This window comes from Schistocerca americana, chromosome 4, assembly GCF_021461395.2.
Source record: "Schistocerca americana isolate TAMUIC-IGC-003095 chromosome 4, iqSchAmer2.1, whole genome shotgun sequence".
NCBI classification, from domain to species: domain Eukaryota; kingdom Metazoa; phylum Arthropoda; class Insecta; order Orthoptera; family Acrididae; genus Schistocerca; species Schistocerca americana.
In genome coordinates this window covers 141,453,507-141,471,824 of record NC_060122.1, presented here as the reverse complement: position 1 = coordinate 141,471,824, position 18,318 = coordinate 141,453,507, and the positions used below count along the sequence as shown (strand labels likewise).

Below are 18,318 nucleotides of genomic sequence, written 5' to 3'. Positions count from 1 at the left end.
AATGCAAGGTGAATCATTTGGTCCAGTGCGACCGATTCACCATTCAGCAGTCCTTTGATTTAAAAATCCCCGCAATTCCAGATGCCAGTGTGGCGGTGGCCCATCCTGTTGGTAAATGAAGTAGTTTGAATCGGTCTCCAACTGTGGAAAAAGAAAGTTCTCAAGCATATCGAGATATGTGCTTCCTGTAACAGTGTTTTCGGCAAAGAAAACTGGACCACACACCTTTTCCCGTGAAACTGCTCAAAACACATTAAATTTTGGAGAGTCCCTCTCATGTTGTACAACTTCATGTGGTTGTTACGTACCCCATATTCTCCCATTATGACGGATCACTTTTCCATTTAAATGGAATGTTGCCTCGTCACTAAATACCAAGAGAGGAAAAACTGTCATCCTCCATCTTGCCAAGAACGAAATTACAGAACTCCACACGTTGTTGTTTGTCAACTTCACGAAGAGTTTGCAGCAACTGAATGTTGTATGCCCTCATGTGTAAACGTCGAAGCAAACCACGCCAGACGGACATCGGGGTCACGCTGAACTGTCAAGCTACACGGTGAACGGATCTCTGCGGAATCCTTGTGAAACTACAGCGGATGCATTCGACGTCTTTGTCACACATTAGGGGATTTGCCCTTACACAAACAACCTGTTTCTCGGAATTGTTCATGCCATCGTCTGATGCTCTGTGCTGTAGGAGGAACCTCACCATACCTAGTACGAAAGTCACGCTGAACAGTTATTATTGACCCGCACTGTGCAAAACGTAGAACAGGAAACGCTTTCTGTTGTCCCGAACTAGAACTGAAGTGCACGCACACAGCTGCTACCTTGCGGAAACCGTGTACAACTCGAGAGTTTGCTCTTTCCAGCAGTATGTCGTTCGCGCAAATGTCTCAAATGACATTAATAGTTATGATTCTTTTAAATCGGATGATTCTTTTTGATACACCCTGTATTATACACAATTCGGGTTGAGAGTTGAGTTGAGAAGAGTTATTTGTCGGAAATCTTCAGTCTTGTACTGTGCCCTTTTTCGGGATCAGGATAACCAATCCTTCTGTAAACTGAGGTGCTTGCTGCGCATCATCCAGTCATTCATTGTGCATTTAGGTTGGCTTCGTTCCTACGGCATTCCAAAAGCAAGAATAAAATTCCATTCAGAGGCCATCTATATCAGCCGATTTCTTTCTAGGTGATTCTTTAATCGTCGTATATATTTGTTCGAGGGTAATGGTGGCTACAAGGTCGGAGTTGTCATTTAGATTGACCGTGTTGAATAGATGATAAAAGGGTCCCTCCGGCAGTCGCATCATTTGCCGACTCGGCGTAAAAATCCGTATAATGTTGCAGCTCGGCGATCGTATTAGTGTCTCCATTCGTCTTTAGGAGTGTGGAGTAATTTTTCTTTGCCTCTCTTAGCTTCCTTGATTACTTGGTATACTGATGAATATTACTGTACGATTTCAATCAGAGAACGCGGTCGAACTTTTTACCCCTATAGAGATTCTTGCACTAATGGTTTGTTTTTTGCTTTAGTGTGCTTCCTATTAATCCCATGTGGTCATTCTACAGATTGTGGAGCCGTAGAAACTCTACTAATGTTCGTACATTGTTTTCAATTCGCTTCCATGCAGTCATGTTGCAAGATACGTTTTTTTATCTGCTGCTTTGCAATCTATAGCCACCCCTCCCATCCCACCCCCCTGCAACTATACGTGTTGGATATCTGGAGTGTAACCGTCAGCATCGTTGCAATGTATCTTTAGTCACCTGCTGCAATTCATCGTCCTCCAAAAGTGACACGTTTAATTGCCACACACACCTCCCGATGAATGGTAGTACGCTGAGGAGGTGCATGCACCGAGCAATGACAATAGAAGTTAATGGGGCAAATTTCAAAGTCAGTTACATAATGTATAAAGCCGTACGTTACATGTATCCTGTCTAGTATACATGCTGATCAACTGGATAAAATTGTGTATATTCGAGTGTGCGGATGGAGATAGCATCATTTACATCAATCCATTAGTTAACAACAACAGATCCTCGCAATATTTAACTTTCGAAAACTGATCTTCATGACGTGATACTCAATTAAAATAACCACCTGAAATGCTATTCAAATGAACATCCAGTATTAACTTGACAGGTTCATTACTAACAGGTCACTTCTCTCACATTTCCCGCTGGATTCGTTAGGAGCATATACTTTTACAAGAAGCGAACCGTATATTGTCGCGGTTATTCCTCTAATGGAGTCAAGTATAGCATGTGCTTCACATGGTATTCCTTGTTTGAACAATACTGCTTCTCGCAGTCACCTCCTTTGTTCGAGACTGCCTCATAGCCGAACGCGTCAACTATTTTCGTCGTAACTACGTCTTGTATTCTTGCTTTGTCGTTGTCGGCAGCATTCCAGCAATCCTTTAAACGATGTAACAATTCTTTTCACAATGACCTGGCAATTTGATACGTCTACATCATTCAATGGAACTACTAATCACACTCAGTGTCTTCAGACAACGCATTCCCCTTGCCAGGAGCGTGGATGTCCCCTGTTTCCATTGGTTCTTTGAGTCGGGAGGGCAGTTGCTTATCTATGTTCATTTGTACATCCTCATTCCGGTTCTGGATGTCTCTCTTTCCGGCGTCTAACACTTCACGTCTTTCGCTTCGATTTTTTATGAGAATTTTCTTGATACGTGAGAGTGTACACTCTAGTTCTTGAATCTCTTGAGGACTGTGTTTAGCTGTTTGCCGTTTAGGTTTCAATGGCTGGTCCTGTTGGTGTCTTTTTCGGTATTCTACAGTTCTAGTAAAAGAGTGTAATTTCGAATAGAGTTTTCATTCTCGATTTGACTGGAGGTTTTTTGCATGAGAGAAGTCGGTTCTCTTTTAGGTTGCTCATTCAGAGTTGGTTCGTGCATAGCATTAGTCTCATCAGCGGAAGACTGGGCCAGTTTGTCGTCGTCTTTCGACAACTGTTTTGCTGGAACCGTGACGGCTATCACGATTTCCTTAAGCCGTCAGTGTACGGACCGTGCATTCGAAAGTCAACGTGGAGCGTGACAAGTTCGTCGTGGCGCTGAGCGTTCGTAAACAATGCGGCTTCTGCATAGACCACGTGCGCCTCGATGTTATATACGCCATCGCAACGCGCTCCAGCGGCAGTTGTCGGCAGTAAATGGCTCGCATGTCGTAAGTTTGTTTACGAAATAGATGAGTGAAAGTTTCCTACATGGCCTCTATTAAACGATCATTTCCTCGCTTGTCCTTAAGCCAGTCAAATTGTTCTGTTTGTAAATAAAAAGTCAACATCCACTAATATGTTACAAGGCAAAAAGGAAAGTTCCGTGTACAGTCAGTAAGGAGATCGTTTTATAGGATTTCCATTACAATCAGTTCAATACAAATTTACAATAGTCTTCCATATAAGACCGCGCTGTTTCGGGCGTCTTGTGACGGTCCGTGCGGCTCCCCCCATCGGAGGTTCGAGTCCTTCCTCGGGCATTGGTGTGTGTGTTGTCCATAGCGTAAGTTAGTTTCAGTTAGATTAAATAGTGTGCAGGCTTAGGAACCGATGAACTCAGCAGTTTGGTGCCATAAGACGTTATCACAAATTTCCAATTTTCTTCCATATAAAAAATATTTAATCTTCTCATTTTTCAGTAAAACCCTAAGATCACTCTTATTTGGTCGCTGTTTCTATACAGTAGCAGAAAGTTTAGATCGTTTGAGAAACAAGACTAAGCAATAACGTACAAAAGATGTCACTGCAAGTAGTGTAACTTCCCTTGTAAGTAAAGCCAATCGAACACGAACATTCCTGAGAGAGAGCGCCCTTATATTTACGACGGGTGTTTAATAAGTAATGCAACACTTCTTTCTTGGCCAATTTCGGTTGAAGAAATGCGCAATTTGTTATGGAACAGCCCCTATAGTTTCATGAAGCTCCTATAGGTGGCGGTACTGTCCATAGCTTTCAAAATGGCGTCTGTAATGGAGATGCGTTCTCTGAGCACCGAGCTGTCATTGAGTTTCCTTTGACAAAAAAAAAAAAGCATCGCAGATATTCATAGGCACTTGCAGAACGTCTGCGGAGGCCTGGCAGCGAACAAAAGCACGGTGAGTCGCTGGAAGAGGCGGCTGTCATCATCGCAACAAGATCGCGCAAACTTGTCCGATCTACCGGCGTGCGGACCGGCCGCACAGGGCTTTGACACCTAATACGTTGGAACGTGCGGACACTCTCATTAACGAAGGATGCATTCTGTGGGAAGGAGTACGTGGTTGATGGGGAGTTTACTGATCCAGGAAGACGTTGGCTCCGATATCGAGCAGTAGACTGGTACCATGCGGGCATACAGGCCCTCCCAGTAAGTTGGTGTACGGCCGTCGCACTGAACGGAGATTTCGTTGAAAACAGGATTTTCTAGCCAAAAGAGTGGAGAATAATATGGTGTATTGCAATGCTAAGTAAAACCAACCTGCTTTCAGAAATAAATGTGCTGCATTATTTACTGAACATCTCTCGTACATAACATCGAGTCTTATAGAATATACTTGTATTAAACTAATAAAAAAGTCTCAGAAGGTATAAGAAAACGAGAAGGTGAGTAAAAAAATTGGTTTCAGTGAAACCAATTTATACATCACGCATCACTTCATAATTCCGCATCTCTTTTTATTACACTATACTCTACTTGCATAACATGTCACCTTGTTGTGTATGTTATTATTTTCTAGACGCTTTAATCTCAGATATATTGTTAACTGATATTGAATCATAACAAGTCATACCAAGGGAACTGTGCTTTTCTTGGATCTTCAAAGTGGTTTTGATTTGAAACGGCATACTTTTAAAAAAAACGAAATAGACAATCCGAAAATTCTTTAACCACCAATATGGCTTTTCCCGTCATTTTATCAAAACAAAACACACCAATAAACGACAGGTTTTTGAAAGATTAATCTTCTTGTGCTCTGAAAAGCAAAAACTTCATAGGCTATAAGTTATACTATAAAACCTACGAAATACGAGTTCCAATTGAATGTCAGTATGGCGTCTCCCGACTCCGTACTGAAAAGAGATAGCGTACATGTGACGTAGATGGCGTTCTTCCATCTGATTCATCTACGTTCAAACGCGCGTTCACAATCTCTGCCATGCTTGATGTTGCTCTAAAAGTTCAGAAATACTCCCCACGTGGTTTTTCCGTGCGCTATGACGTCAGAAAGTCGGCGCTGTCAACGTGGACGATCGAATGCATGTCCCGTTTATTGACGGCAATAGGTTCAGGTAGCCTCATTTGTCTTGTGTTGGCTATTTGTACTTCTTCGTGGTTGGTTTGGTTGTCCGCATTCGTGTTGCAGCTTTGGACTGGGATTTGTTGTCCGCAGGCGGCTGCAGCGTAGGTAGCTAGCAGCTTAGCCACAGCATGGGGTCTCTCCTCCGTAAATACTCTGCGCTGTAGTAGCCGGGAGAAGTGCACACCGCACATATTCAATATTGTAAAACACATCTCTTCTGCTGCAAGTTCTTTGCTTTCCATGTTTTTGGAGAAAGTACTATGGACCAAGGCAAGGAACAAGTTCCAGTGATCTTGGGCTGTAAAGTGCATACCTTAAGAGCTATGAGCCGTAATTCGATGAAGAGATGGATTCACATTAGCAAAGATGAACTAGAGCGTATAACTCATAAGGTATGCACTGTTTATTAGAATTTTTTTCCTTACTTTTGTGCATACTACCACCTCTGAAAGTTTGTGGGTGAAGTTCCTGTTCACACTGTTTAACGACCTTTAGATGACCAGAAACACTGTTAAACGTGCCTGTGCAAATGGACTTTTAATTGTCTCTCTCCATTTAACAATTGACCTTTACGTGGATTAGACAACCATTCCGCAAAGTTGCTGATAATACTTCCGTCCGGTTCAGTGACTGCATTTTTCTCTTTCTCTCGTACTTCGAATGATGGTTCGAATATCCTGAGCAACCGTATTTCAAACCCTGCATGAGCAACGGTAACTTAGCCTACGTTTCCGTCAGATCGCTTAATCTTCATAACTCCACCGCAAGACTCAACTACTTTTCCGCATTAAGTCAACGTTCTTCAGTATGATAAAAACAAATTTTGCACTGTCGAAAAGCGAATTCCAATGAAGTTCTCAAATTCAAGTTTTACTTCTTGGTCTAACCAATGTTCAATTTCATGTGGCTCGGATCAGGCACGGTTTCCATCAAAAGAAAACTTCAATCTTTTTTCTGTTCAAGTGGGCGACCACTGTATCACATTTCAAACGTGAATAAACACAGAAGTTGCTGCAACGTTGCAATACGCTCTGCGATGTACCACGTCGAAGAACGGTGGACCTCGACACATGAACACCACAACTGTCTTTCACTACTACCACAACACCACTGACGCGGGATCACTGTAAATCTGGACCTCACTTTACCATATGTGACCAGCATGAGGTATTGTACAGTTCTCTTTTGAGATGAGGGCACATAGAAAACTTCAGAGGATTGAGGTGATCTTGACAAGCTAACTTACCGTCCGTCTTTTCCTTCCTGGATGATAGTGGCTCTCAGTTCTCTTATATCACCAGCAAAGTGTGTCTGTGTCTATATACATGCCACATTTCCCAGCCAAGGACCACAGGTGAAATCTGAGGCCAGACAGAGCGGGAATTAATCGAAAAGTTTACATTTAACAAAACCGAAAGAGACTGGCTCTCAGCTAATATTTATTTATTCTGGTAACTGCTTTCGGTAAAACATGGCCATCTTTACACCACTAACTCTAATGAAATGGGTCAAGTATGATATACACTAATGGCCATTAAAATTGCTACACCAAGAAGAAATGCAGATGATAAACGGGTTTTCATTGAACAAATATATTATACCAGAACTGACATGTGATTACATTTTCATGCAATTTGGGTGCATAGATCCTGAGAAATCAGTACCCAGAACAACCACATCCGGCCGTAATAACGGCCTTGATACGCTCTGGGTATTGAGTCAAACAGTGTTTGGATGGAGCTTTACAGGTACAGCTGGGCATGCGGCTTCAACACGATACCACAGTTTATCAAGAGTAGTGACTGGCGTATTGCGACGAGCCACTTGCTAGGCCACCATTGAGCAGACGTTTTCAGTTTGTGAGAGATCTGGAGAATGTGCTGGCCAGGGCAGCAGTCGAACATTTTCTGTATCCAAAAGGCCCGTACAGGACCTGCAACATGCGGTCGTGCATTATCCTGCTGGAATGTAGGGTTTAGCAGGGATCGAATGAAGGGTAGAGCCACAGGTCGTAACACATCTGAAATGTAACGTCCACTGTTCAAATTGCCGTCAATGCGAACAAGAGGTGACCGAGACGTGTAACCGATGGCACCCCGTACCATCACGCCGGGTGATACGCCAGTATGGCGATGTCGAATACACGCTTCCAGTGTGCGTTACCCGCGATGTCACCAAACACGGATGCGACCATCATGATATTGTAAACAGAAACTGGATTCATCCGAAAAAATGACGTTTTGCCATTCGTGTACCCAGGTTCGTCGTTGAGTACATCATCGCAGGTGCTCCTGTCTGTTATGCAGCGTCAAGGGTAACCGCAGCCACGGTCTCCGAGCTGATAGCCCATGCTTCTGCAAACGTCGTCGAACTGTTCGTGCAGATGGTTGTTGTCTTGCAAACGTCCCCATCTGTTGACTGAGGGATCGAGACGTGGCTGCACGATCCGTTACAGCCATGCGGATAAGATGCCTGTCATCTCGACTGTTAGTGATACGAGGCCGTTGGGATCCATCACGGCGTTCCGTATTACCCTCCTGAACCCACCGATTCCATATTCTCCTAACAGTCATTGGATCTCGACCAACTCGAGCAGCAATGTCGCGATACGATAAACCGCAATCGCGATAGGCTACAATCCGACCTTTATCAAAGTCGGAAACGCGATGGTACGCATTTCTGCTCTTTACAGGAGACATCACAACAACGTTTCACCAGGCAACTGTTGTTTGTGTATGAGAAATCGGTTGGAAACTTTCCTCATGTTAGCACGTTGTGAGTGTCGCCACCGGCGCGAACCTTGTGTGAATGCTCTGAAAAGCTAATCATTTGCATATCACAGCATCTTCTTGCTGTCGGTTAAATTTCGCGTCTGTAGCACGTCATCTTCGTGGTGTAGTAATTTTAATGGCCAGTAGTGTAACTAACCGTCATACAAATTATACACTCCGGTCAAAAAAGTCATGCGATACCCTCTAATGTCGTGTCGGACCTCGTTTAGCCCGGCGTAGTGCCGCAACTCGACACGGCATGGACTCAACAAGTCGTTGGAAGGCCTTTGTAGAAATACTGAGCTATGCTGCCTGTATAGCCGTCTATAAGTGAGGAAGTGTTGCCGGTGCAGGATTGTGTGCATGAATTGGCCTCTCGATTATGTCCCGTGAATGTTCGACTGGTGGCCATATCATTCGCTCGAATTGGCCAGAATGTTTTTCAAACTAGTGGCGGCGGATTGTAGTCCGGTGACATGGCGCGTTGTCATCAAAAAAATTCCATGCTGCAAATGGTCTCCATAATGCCGAACATAATCATTTTTCGGTCAATGATTGGTTAAGTTGGACCAGATGACCCAGTTCACTCCACGTAACCACAGCCCACACCTTTATGGAGCTACCACCATCTTGCACTGTGCCTAATTAACAACTTGGGTCTATGGTTTCGTGTGGTGTGCGCTTCACTCGAACGCTACCATCAGCTCTTACCACCTGAAATCGGGACTCGTCTGAGTAGGCCACGGTTTTTCAGTCGTCTTGGGTCCAACCGCTAATGTTTCAATCCCAGGAAGACGCTGAAGGCATTATCGTGCTGTTATCAAATGCACTCGTGTCGGTCGTCTGCTGACATAGTTCATTAACACCAAATTTCGCCACACTGTTCTAAAGGATATGTTCGTCGTATGTTCCACATTGATTTTTGCGGTTATTTCACGAGGCGTTGCTTGTCTGTTAGAACTGACAACTACCCAAACCTAGTTGCTCTCAGTCGCTAAGTGGAGCCCATCGGCTAATGCGTTGTCCGTGGTGAGAGGTAGTTTCTGAAATTTGGTATTCTCGGCGCACTCGTGATACTGTAGACCTCTGAATGTTGAATTCCCTAACAATTCCCAAACTGGAATGTCCCAAGGGTCTAGGTTCAATTACCATTCCGCATTCAAAGTCTGTTAATGCCCAACCTACGTCCATAATCACGTCGGAAACCTTTTCACATGAATCACCTGCGTACAAATGGCAGTTCCACCAAAGCACTGTCTTTTTATGCTTTGTGCGAGCAGCGGTGGCTGACCGAACGTCATCCAGCGACGAAATCTGTACATATGCTGCAGCTGCTGTGTTATCAGGGACAATGGAACCGTCTGCTCGCAGCAGGACTAACAACACACGTGAATCTGGCCAGGCTACCATTGACACCACGACACCGCCAATCATGGCCACTCTGCTGTCTCTAAAGAGTTGACTGGAAATTGGCTTCAAATGGTTCAAATGGCTCTGAGCACTATGCGACTTAACATCTGAGGTCACCAGTCGCCTAACTATCCTAAGGACATCACACACATCCATGCCCGAGGCAGCATTCGAACCTGCGACCGTAGCGGTCGCGCGGTTCCAGACTGTAGCGCCTAGAACCGCTCGGCCACTACGGCCGGCGACTGGAAATTGGAATGGCGTTTTCTTACTTTGGTGATGAGAATAGGTTCCGTATGGTCCGGGTATATGCCAGTGATGGACGTACACGAGATTGAGGTAGACCTGGTGAGCTCCTTGTTCTAGAGTGCTTTCTTCCTTCCCAGGCTTCGTTGTTGGAAGACCATCAGTAACAGCTCGCTGTCAGATTTGGTATTTCTGAAGGGCCAAGTAACCAGTACTCACTACTCTGCACGGGCTGTTATCCTCTTGCTACTGGCATTTCTTCGACGGGAAGGTTGTGTGCTTTTTCAGCAGGACAGTGCTCATCCACATACCGCTGCTGCTCTTCCTGGTATACAACTGAAGTATTCCTCACTCGGAGTACTTTCACAAGATCGCAAGTAGACGCAATTAAACTTTAATTATTTGAACAAGTAAACTTCTTAAGAGAACAGTCAGATATTCCTGATGCAGTAAAACAAAAGAAAACAAGCGTTCTCCAGAAATCCTTCTCAGTAACAGGAAGGAAAAGTACGTCACAAGAAGTTGTTCTTCAACGAAACGATAACAGGTTTATGAGAGCGTAGATTACGTTCTCTTGACCTACGAAAAGTCTATCTTCAAACCAAAGTACGTACTGAAAGTCCTATCTCACGAGTGCACGACTTGTCCATGGCGCGTAACACCAAGGTTCGGAGCACCTGTCGCAGGAGCGCAGCCGTCCGGGTGGCGAAGACGACGTGCGATCCAAACGGTGATGGTACATCAGACGCTGGCTACCGATGGCGGAACTGGCTCTAGCCGGCTCTGCGCGGCCAGAAATGCTCGCGTGGCGGAAAGTTACCATTTTCCTACTGGCTACCGAAGTTGCGGCGGATGCAGCAAGAGGTGCATCTCTGGAGAGACCTCTGCTTCTATCTTCTGCGTCCTCTGGCTGGTTGCTGGCAGGCCCTCTGTAGGCTGAGCCGATACGATAACCCGCTCAGTACAGATGCGTTGCGGGTTGGCGGCATCGAAGGCGAAGCCGAGAGACGCCAACAACTGCTCTGTTCACGCGTGGTACATGATGAAGCGAGAACTTACTCATTCTCCTGGGCCTGTGAGAACCACGGTCTAATTGCAACAAAAAGCGCAAAAGTTGCTTGGGACAATCAGTTGCAGCATGCCATAAGATGTATCTCTACGATCGTTTGCATGCGAGGATACGCGGCTGCATTGCCATCTGAGAGGAGTACAATATGTAATGACGCGCCTCTTTTAGTTAGCATCCTTTACTGTGACATGTGTGTTTAATTTGGTCTGTGTTTATCATATATTTATACAATGATTAAGTACTTGTCAGCTCATTTGTCAATAAAATGACCTTGCCGGCCGGTGTGGCCAAGCGGTTCTAGGCGCGTCAGTCTGGAACCGCGCGACCGCTACGGTCGCAGGTTCGAATCCTGCCTCGGGCATGGATGTGTGTGATGTCCTTAGGTTAGTTTGGTTTAAGTAGTTCTAAGTTCTAGGGGACTGATGACCTCTGATGTTAAGTCCCATAGTGCTCAGAGCCATTTGAACCATTTTGAAAATGACCTTGTCCTTGGGGTGTTGCATTTTGTTTCCCAGATTTTACTTACAAGATAAAGCGAGGTTGTTGCATTTTCTTTCACACATTGTAGCTACAAGATAAAATGTGTGTGTACCCTCAATGACATGTGGCGCTGGAACACGGAGGTGCTGTAGGTACCAGTCAACAACTGCTGACGAGCATGTGGATGCTGTGGGTTATAAGGGGAAAGACCCACCCACCGTTCCACACGTGACCGATAGAGTAAGCCAATGAGAGAAAAACTTACCAAAAACGCTTTTGTACTATAGGAAAAAACACGTTACATTTGCAAATGTACTACAGTGTTGATTATGATATAGAAGCACGTTTGAAATATTTAAAAGAACATTAAAAACTTTAAAGACCGGTAGTAGCGGCTCGAATGTAAGGGATGTGCCCTCTGTGTGCATTACACAGAACACTACATCTGTACATCTTGCCAAAGAGTCTAACATAGGAGATACAAACAGCCAAGAAGAGATACATAGTATTTACTTGCATGTCTGGATGAAGATAGGCAGCCGTCCGTAATTACTACGAAATAAATTCGCTGAATGCACATAACTTGTCTTCACCTGTGTTTGGTATACATATACTACCTGCTGGTGACATATGAAGGGCTCGGATGGCGTACACGGATAAGGCCACTGCATGCGATAAGCGGGAAATCCAGGCTGGAGTTCCGATATAAATTTTCACATGTCATCAACAAGTAGTACATTTATACCTAACACAGCTAAAGCCAGGTTGTTCGCATTTAGCGCATTTATTTCGAAGCATAGATAGGTAAAGTAGGACACACGGTTGCCATAGGGACGCACACCTGCTTCTCCTGACGTCCCAGCGACAACACGCCCCTGCGGCTATCCAGCAGAACGACGGGACACACTTCCTTTTTTGGTAATTTTTTAGCTCATTGTTTTACTCTACTAGCTACATGTGGAACGGTGGAGGGAGCTTTCCCCTTATGACACCTAGCATCTATATGACTGCAGCAGTCGTCGACTGATACTTTTTGCTACGTGTAGCAGCTTCCTTTTCCAGCGCCACAGGTTACCAAGGGTATATATGCATTTTATCTTCTAACTACACTCCGTCTTCAGGCCACGAGTGGCATACCGTGATCATCCGACCGCCGTGTCATCCTCAGTTGAGGATGCGGATAGGAGGGACGTGGGGTCAGTACACCGAAGCCACTACTATTCATTCGGTCGAGTAGCTCCTCAATTGGCATCACGAGGCTGAGTGCACCCCGAAAAATGGCAACAGCGCATGGCTTCCCGGATGGTCTCCCATCCAAGTGCCGACCACGCCCGACACCGCTTAACTTCGGTGATCTCACGGGAACCGGTGTATCCACCGCGGCAAGGCCGTTGCCCTATCTTGTAACTACACTGCATAAATGTTTGTACCATTCTTGACCCACTGAGTTAATTTCATAGTTAATGGTCGGAAGACCTTCTTATCTGACTGAAACTAGTTACCAGAATACTAAGCACTAGTTTGTATCTAGACTAACGGTTTTTGTACTACGTAAGAAGATAGCTATCGTTCCGAGTGACTTCAAGAATCAAGAACAATTATATTAACTAGAACTATAGCTCATAGTCCTACCAGTGGCAGCTGTTAACCACATATTGTGGATTATTTCGAAAACTGTTCGTTTGCAGACCCATGTCTCCTATAACGTTTTTACTTGTATTATCTTGTGCTTTCACCAGTGTCAGTTTTCGCTAATACTTATGATAAACCCTGTCTATCAGATGTACGTCTGGCGATTGGCGGCTGACGCTACAGATCAGACTTTATTAGTAATTATAGTACAGAATTACATCACCAGTTACAGTTACATTCTCAGCAAGTACACCAAGTCCTTTCATCCATACATGTATATTTTCATCATTACTAACTTTACGACAGGAGCGGGTATACAATGTAAAAGGCATATTACTATATACATAACTGTAACTGGTGATGTAACCCTGTACTATAATTACTAATAAAGTCTGATCTGTAGCGTCAGCCGCCAATCGCTAGACGTACATCTGGTGAACGGGGGCTCAAGGATGCAACAATTTTTAAAAAATCGAAAACATAGTGCCGCGTTGGCCGCTGAGCGCCTGTCTAGGCGCGCACGAAGCCATCTCCAAGTGTGACGTTTTCTGCCCATTGAGAACAGCCGAACCAGTGGCCGTTTGCAAGCGCCTACGTGCGCTGCAAGGTGTCTCCTTTCAGGAGTAGAGACGTAGCGAAGCGAGCAGAACGCGCGCCCTCCGCCACCAGAGATAATGCACGGCTGCTGGCGTGGCCAAGTGGACAGGGCGGTGGGAGGGAGCGAGGTCCAAGAACGGCCGCTCCCGGCGTGGTCTATCTGCCCCGGGACAACAGCCGTGTCTCCCTTTGCCGTTGCCTGGCCTCGCTAGCACTGGCTCACTAAGTTTCAGCCTCCCTTCTCTTTCTCCGATGAAAAATCCAATCTTCATCTCGCTGAGGGTGCTGAATAAGGAGATGGTCATTTAGCAGCAAGATTAGATCTAATTTTCTGCTCACTTTGTCTGTTCTTAATTACCCTTACATTCATGTGCTTGTATCTTGGGGATGGGTGATATCTAACGTAACTATTAAAATAATGCTGTTACCTTTTCGTAGCTATTAACCCATTAGCTCTCGTGGTCGCCACTTGGAGATCACATACAGGGTGGGGCAAATAAAAGAAGCCCGGACGAGTGGATACGATCTGTAGTGAAACGCCCGCTGAACCCGCTGGGCAGAACAAGTGATTAGGATTGTGGAAAGGACCAAATAAGGTTGGACTCGCATGCGGGAGGACGACGGTTCAATCCCGCGTCCGGCCATCCTGATTTAGGTTTTCCGTGATTTCCCTAAATCGCTCCAGGCAAATTCCGGGATGGTTCCTTTCAAAGGGCACGGCCGACTTCGTTCCCCATCTCTCCTTAATGTTATGAAACCGATGACCTCGCTGTCTGGTCTCCTTCCCCAAACAACCCAACCCACCAAATAAGGTTGGAATCAGTTTCATCTTAAAATTGTAATTTCTTGTAATTTAGTAACACATTTACAACCAAAGCGGCACATTGCTGAACTTTTACAACTACGAGTTTCAAACTGCAAAGCTTTCACGGCTGAAGGCCTCCAAACAAGAAATATTAAAAATCAACAACGTAAATTTGAAGTGACTGAAAACAGGCAGTTACAATTACAAATGAAATTATATATATCAGCTAGTTTGAAAACCTCAAGGCAAGGGTGGATAAACAAACATAAACAAGATGCAATACAGACGGTTGAAGGCCCACAATAAAATTTTCAAGATTTTAAAATAAATTACCATAACCTTTCAAAGTCAGAAGGCCGCAATGTTTAAGCTTGAAAGGTGATTTTAAGAATAAGGTTCCAAGGCTGAAGGCCCAAATTAATTTTCCAAAATTAAAAAAAAATATATAACCATAAACCTTAAGTTTTTAGTAGATGACACCGGACTAAAAGAAAGACAACACTACGGCAATAACCTTTCAGTAAATATCCACTTGCCGGAATTCAAACTTACTTGCAAATATGGTTCAAATGGCTCTGAGCACTATGGGACTTAACTTCTGAGGTCATAAGTCCCCTAGAACATAGAACTACTTAAACCTAACCAACCTAAGGACGTCAGACACATCCATGCCCTAGGCAGGATTCGAACCTGCGACCGTAGCGGTCGCGTGGTTCCAGACTAAAGCGCCCATAACCGCTCGGCCACACCGGCCGGCTAAACTTGCATAAAACACAATAAAACCAAGGATTTTTCTTTTATCATTGGCTCTGATAGATTATAAACAGACAGACACCGGTGAGAAAGACGAAGAGACAACAGCACTCAGAAGCCTCCAGGTGGTCGATCTGCCGTCGTTCACTTGGTGAAACAGGTGGTGAGCCCAACTACACTTGATCCGTCGGAACCTAACCGAGGGACGGCCACAGACCGACCGACAGACGACTTGCTTGCCACCAATCTGCACATGAGAAGTCAAACACAGAATGTTACGGGCGTGATTATCCACAATCAAATATGCATATGTATTAAACTGTCAAAACTGCACACCGTGTAGGACAGCGACAACAGGTGAGGAAAGGACACTGCCTGAAATTACGTTAGTGGCCAGGGCAGGTAACCGGAACACTAACGGCCACAAGGCAGAAAATCCCGCTGGTGCACTTGAATTGTAGTCAACCAATAAAGTTAATTCCACCGCATGGCGCCTAAATTTCAGCAATACAAACACTCGGTGTTGCTCACAGGGAAATCTCTCCAACAGCGAACCACCGAAACGAGCCACACAACATGAATGGACGTGGCTTGCGTACTTAAAACACCACTCAACTTTGACGTCCTGGGTCGGTGAACCATGAAGCTCGTAGCGATCGGACAGCTCCACACAAGCTCCGACAATGCGCAGGGACCGCCAGCGGACACAGCCGACTGCACCGCGCGGAGATAACTTCCCTGGTCCGCAGGAACCGACCGATTAGCCGCAGAATGCCGACAACATCTAAAATCGTCTTCAGTGGAAATAATACCAACTACACAGACAACCTGACAAACACTTGCACGAAGACCTGAACGATACCAAACAGTAACTAAGCACACACGAAGACAAATCGGGAGTCGATGTACACACACACACACACACACACACACACACACACACACACACAGCCGACTCGAACGATCGGCGAGAAAAAACGCGACGTGCGGTTGGACGACCGACCGACGATCGACCAAGACCGTGGCCCGGCTCAAGTGATGCGTGGCGTCAATGGTCGGGCGAGCCATGTCGACGCAGACCTCACTGCTGCTCCAACCCGCCTGCACTATTGCCGCATTATAACTCCCTGACTGTCGGGTCCGGACTGCGCTCCAGACGTGTTCCAACTGACTGGCAGACCCAAACTTGCGACCCGAACTCGCTTACGATAGACAACGACCGGGAAGTGATAGCAGTCGAGCAAAGATACTACGAGAGGGGATATATTGATACGCGCTGCTAGCGCTGCTCACGGTCAGGCAAAGTAGCAACACAGTGACACCAGTAATTTACTACGGTATATTGATAATTTTCACTTATGGACTGTCTGACAGCAACTGAATAAAACACAATTTTAGTGCCATACGCGTTTCGCCTTTATTTTCTGCAAGGCATCATCAGTGGCAGGTGGCGTAGACAATTTCTTACATAGTACGCTCCTGTTGCATTTTTGGTGTTGTTCTTCTTCCTATGAGCGCCACAGCAAATTGGCGCTCATAGGAAGAAGAACAACACCAAAAATGCAACAGGAGCGTAATATGTAAGAAACTGTCTACGCAACCTGCCACTGATGATGCCTTGCAGAAAATAAAGGCGAAACGCGTATGGCACTAAAATTGTGTTTTATTCAGTTGCTGTCAGACGGTCCATAAGTGAAAATTATCAATATACCGTAGTATTACGCGCAACTGAGGAGGACAAGACCACAAAAGTTGAAGACACCAGTAATTTAAATTAACGTAGTGAGGTGGAAGTACCTTAAAAACAGGGTGTAAAATACATGATGGCGGGGACATGAGCTACGCACTGCTCAGGTAGCATTAACGGAGTAGGAAAAGACCTACAGCTACTTCTAAAAGGCTGGAGCAACTGCCCATATAGCCGGCCGAACCTTGGAGCATATTTACACAATCTTCACGCCTGACAGAGATGTTAGAAGAGGCCAGTCTGGTTGCGGCCCTAGCTGGCCACCCAGGTCACCTGACCTGTCAGTGTGCGACTACTTTGTGTGGGGAGCCCTCAGGTCTAAGGAGTATCATAACAACCCTCCTAGTCTTCAAGAACTGCTGCAGAACAATTCGGATGAGATTGTAGCAATTCCAGCCGTCCAGCTTCGATCCATTTCAGCATCTTGCTGACCAGTGCCCAAAAGTGCGAAGAGATGAATGGTGGTCACTTTCAGCATCTGCTATAGTCAAGTTAGTACTGTATTTCTTTTCCTATGCTATGTTTTTTTTTTGTACCCCAGAACTCTGTTCTCCGGGTCACTTCTGTTTGCCCCGTCCTGTACTTTAACCCGCCAAGTAACACCATCTGTGTGTCAAGGAGAAAAGTTGGACTTTTACTACTTCCATAGGATGTGGTATGTAGCAGCACACCTAAATTGATCACGTCCGTGCATTGGGCTGAACGCAACTGCTTATTTTCCCGCTCCATTCGCCTCTTCTTATCACAAATGCATGAGCCTTGAAGGCCACATGTTGCAGATCGGGGCTAAGGTTGGGGATCGTGATTTTATCTTGATTGTTTATGAGTCCTGATTAAGATAATAGCACTTTCTTCATATCATTAAAATTGTCCTGAGCTACAGAAGTTGCTTTCTCCACATTGTGCTTCTGAGTACGACGTATTGTGTGTATTTCACTCTTTCAATTTCATTCTGCTATATTTGGAGGGGTAAATGATTGTATATACACGTTTCATATAAAAAAGAAGCTGCCTTCGTTCCTGGTGTTCTGTGGACTTATGCGTCTTTGTTATTGCTTACGAATCTGTCTGCAAATTGCTCGATTTAAATACATTGTAAGCATATTGCGTTTATTCTATTTTATTTTTGTTTGCATCCGTTTTCTGTACTTTCTCCCGTTTAATTGAGAACTACATGTCAGCAGGTTTTGACAATATCGATATTCATCTTTAGTACGTCTTGTCACGGAATGAGTATGTAATTCTGCTTTGAACGCTGTTGATTCTTGCCACTGAGTGCGATGCATTTCACAGTGGGTTGCAGAGTACGGATGTAGATATAGACCTGTATATTTCGTAGTTTTAGTGACTAGCGCATTCTTTCTTGCAAATTCTAAAAATGCAGCAGTACTTGCGAAAAAGTTTTCGTACGTTAGTAACAGCACATTTTGTCAGAAGTCAATGAAGCTATGTGTGGCATCCATTAAACGCAATAGTACGAATAACGGATGGG

The 18,318-nt window shown here is 45.0% G+C and overlaps 1 protein-coding gene and 1 pseudogene across 1 annotated transcript in view; one reads left to right on the top strand and one right to left on the bottom strand.

The window, feature by feature from the left end:
* The window catches only part of LOC124613308, a 369,764-nt gene that overhangs the window by 290,675 nt on the left and 60,771 nt on the right, over positions 1-18,318 (top strand). The gene's annotated exons all lie outside the window — the stretch shown is intronic.
* LOC124614198 lies at positions 12,571-12,688 on the bottom strand (annotated as a pseudogene).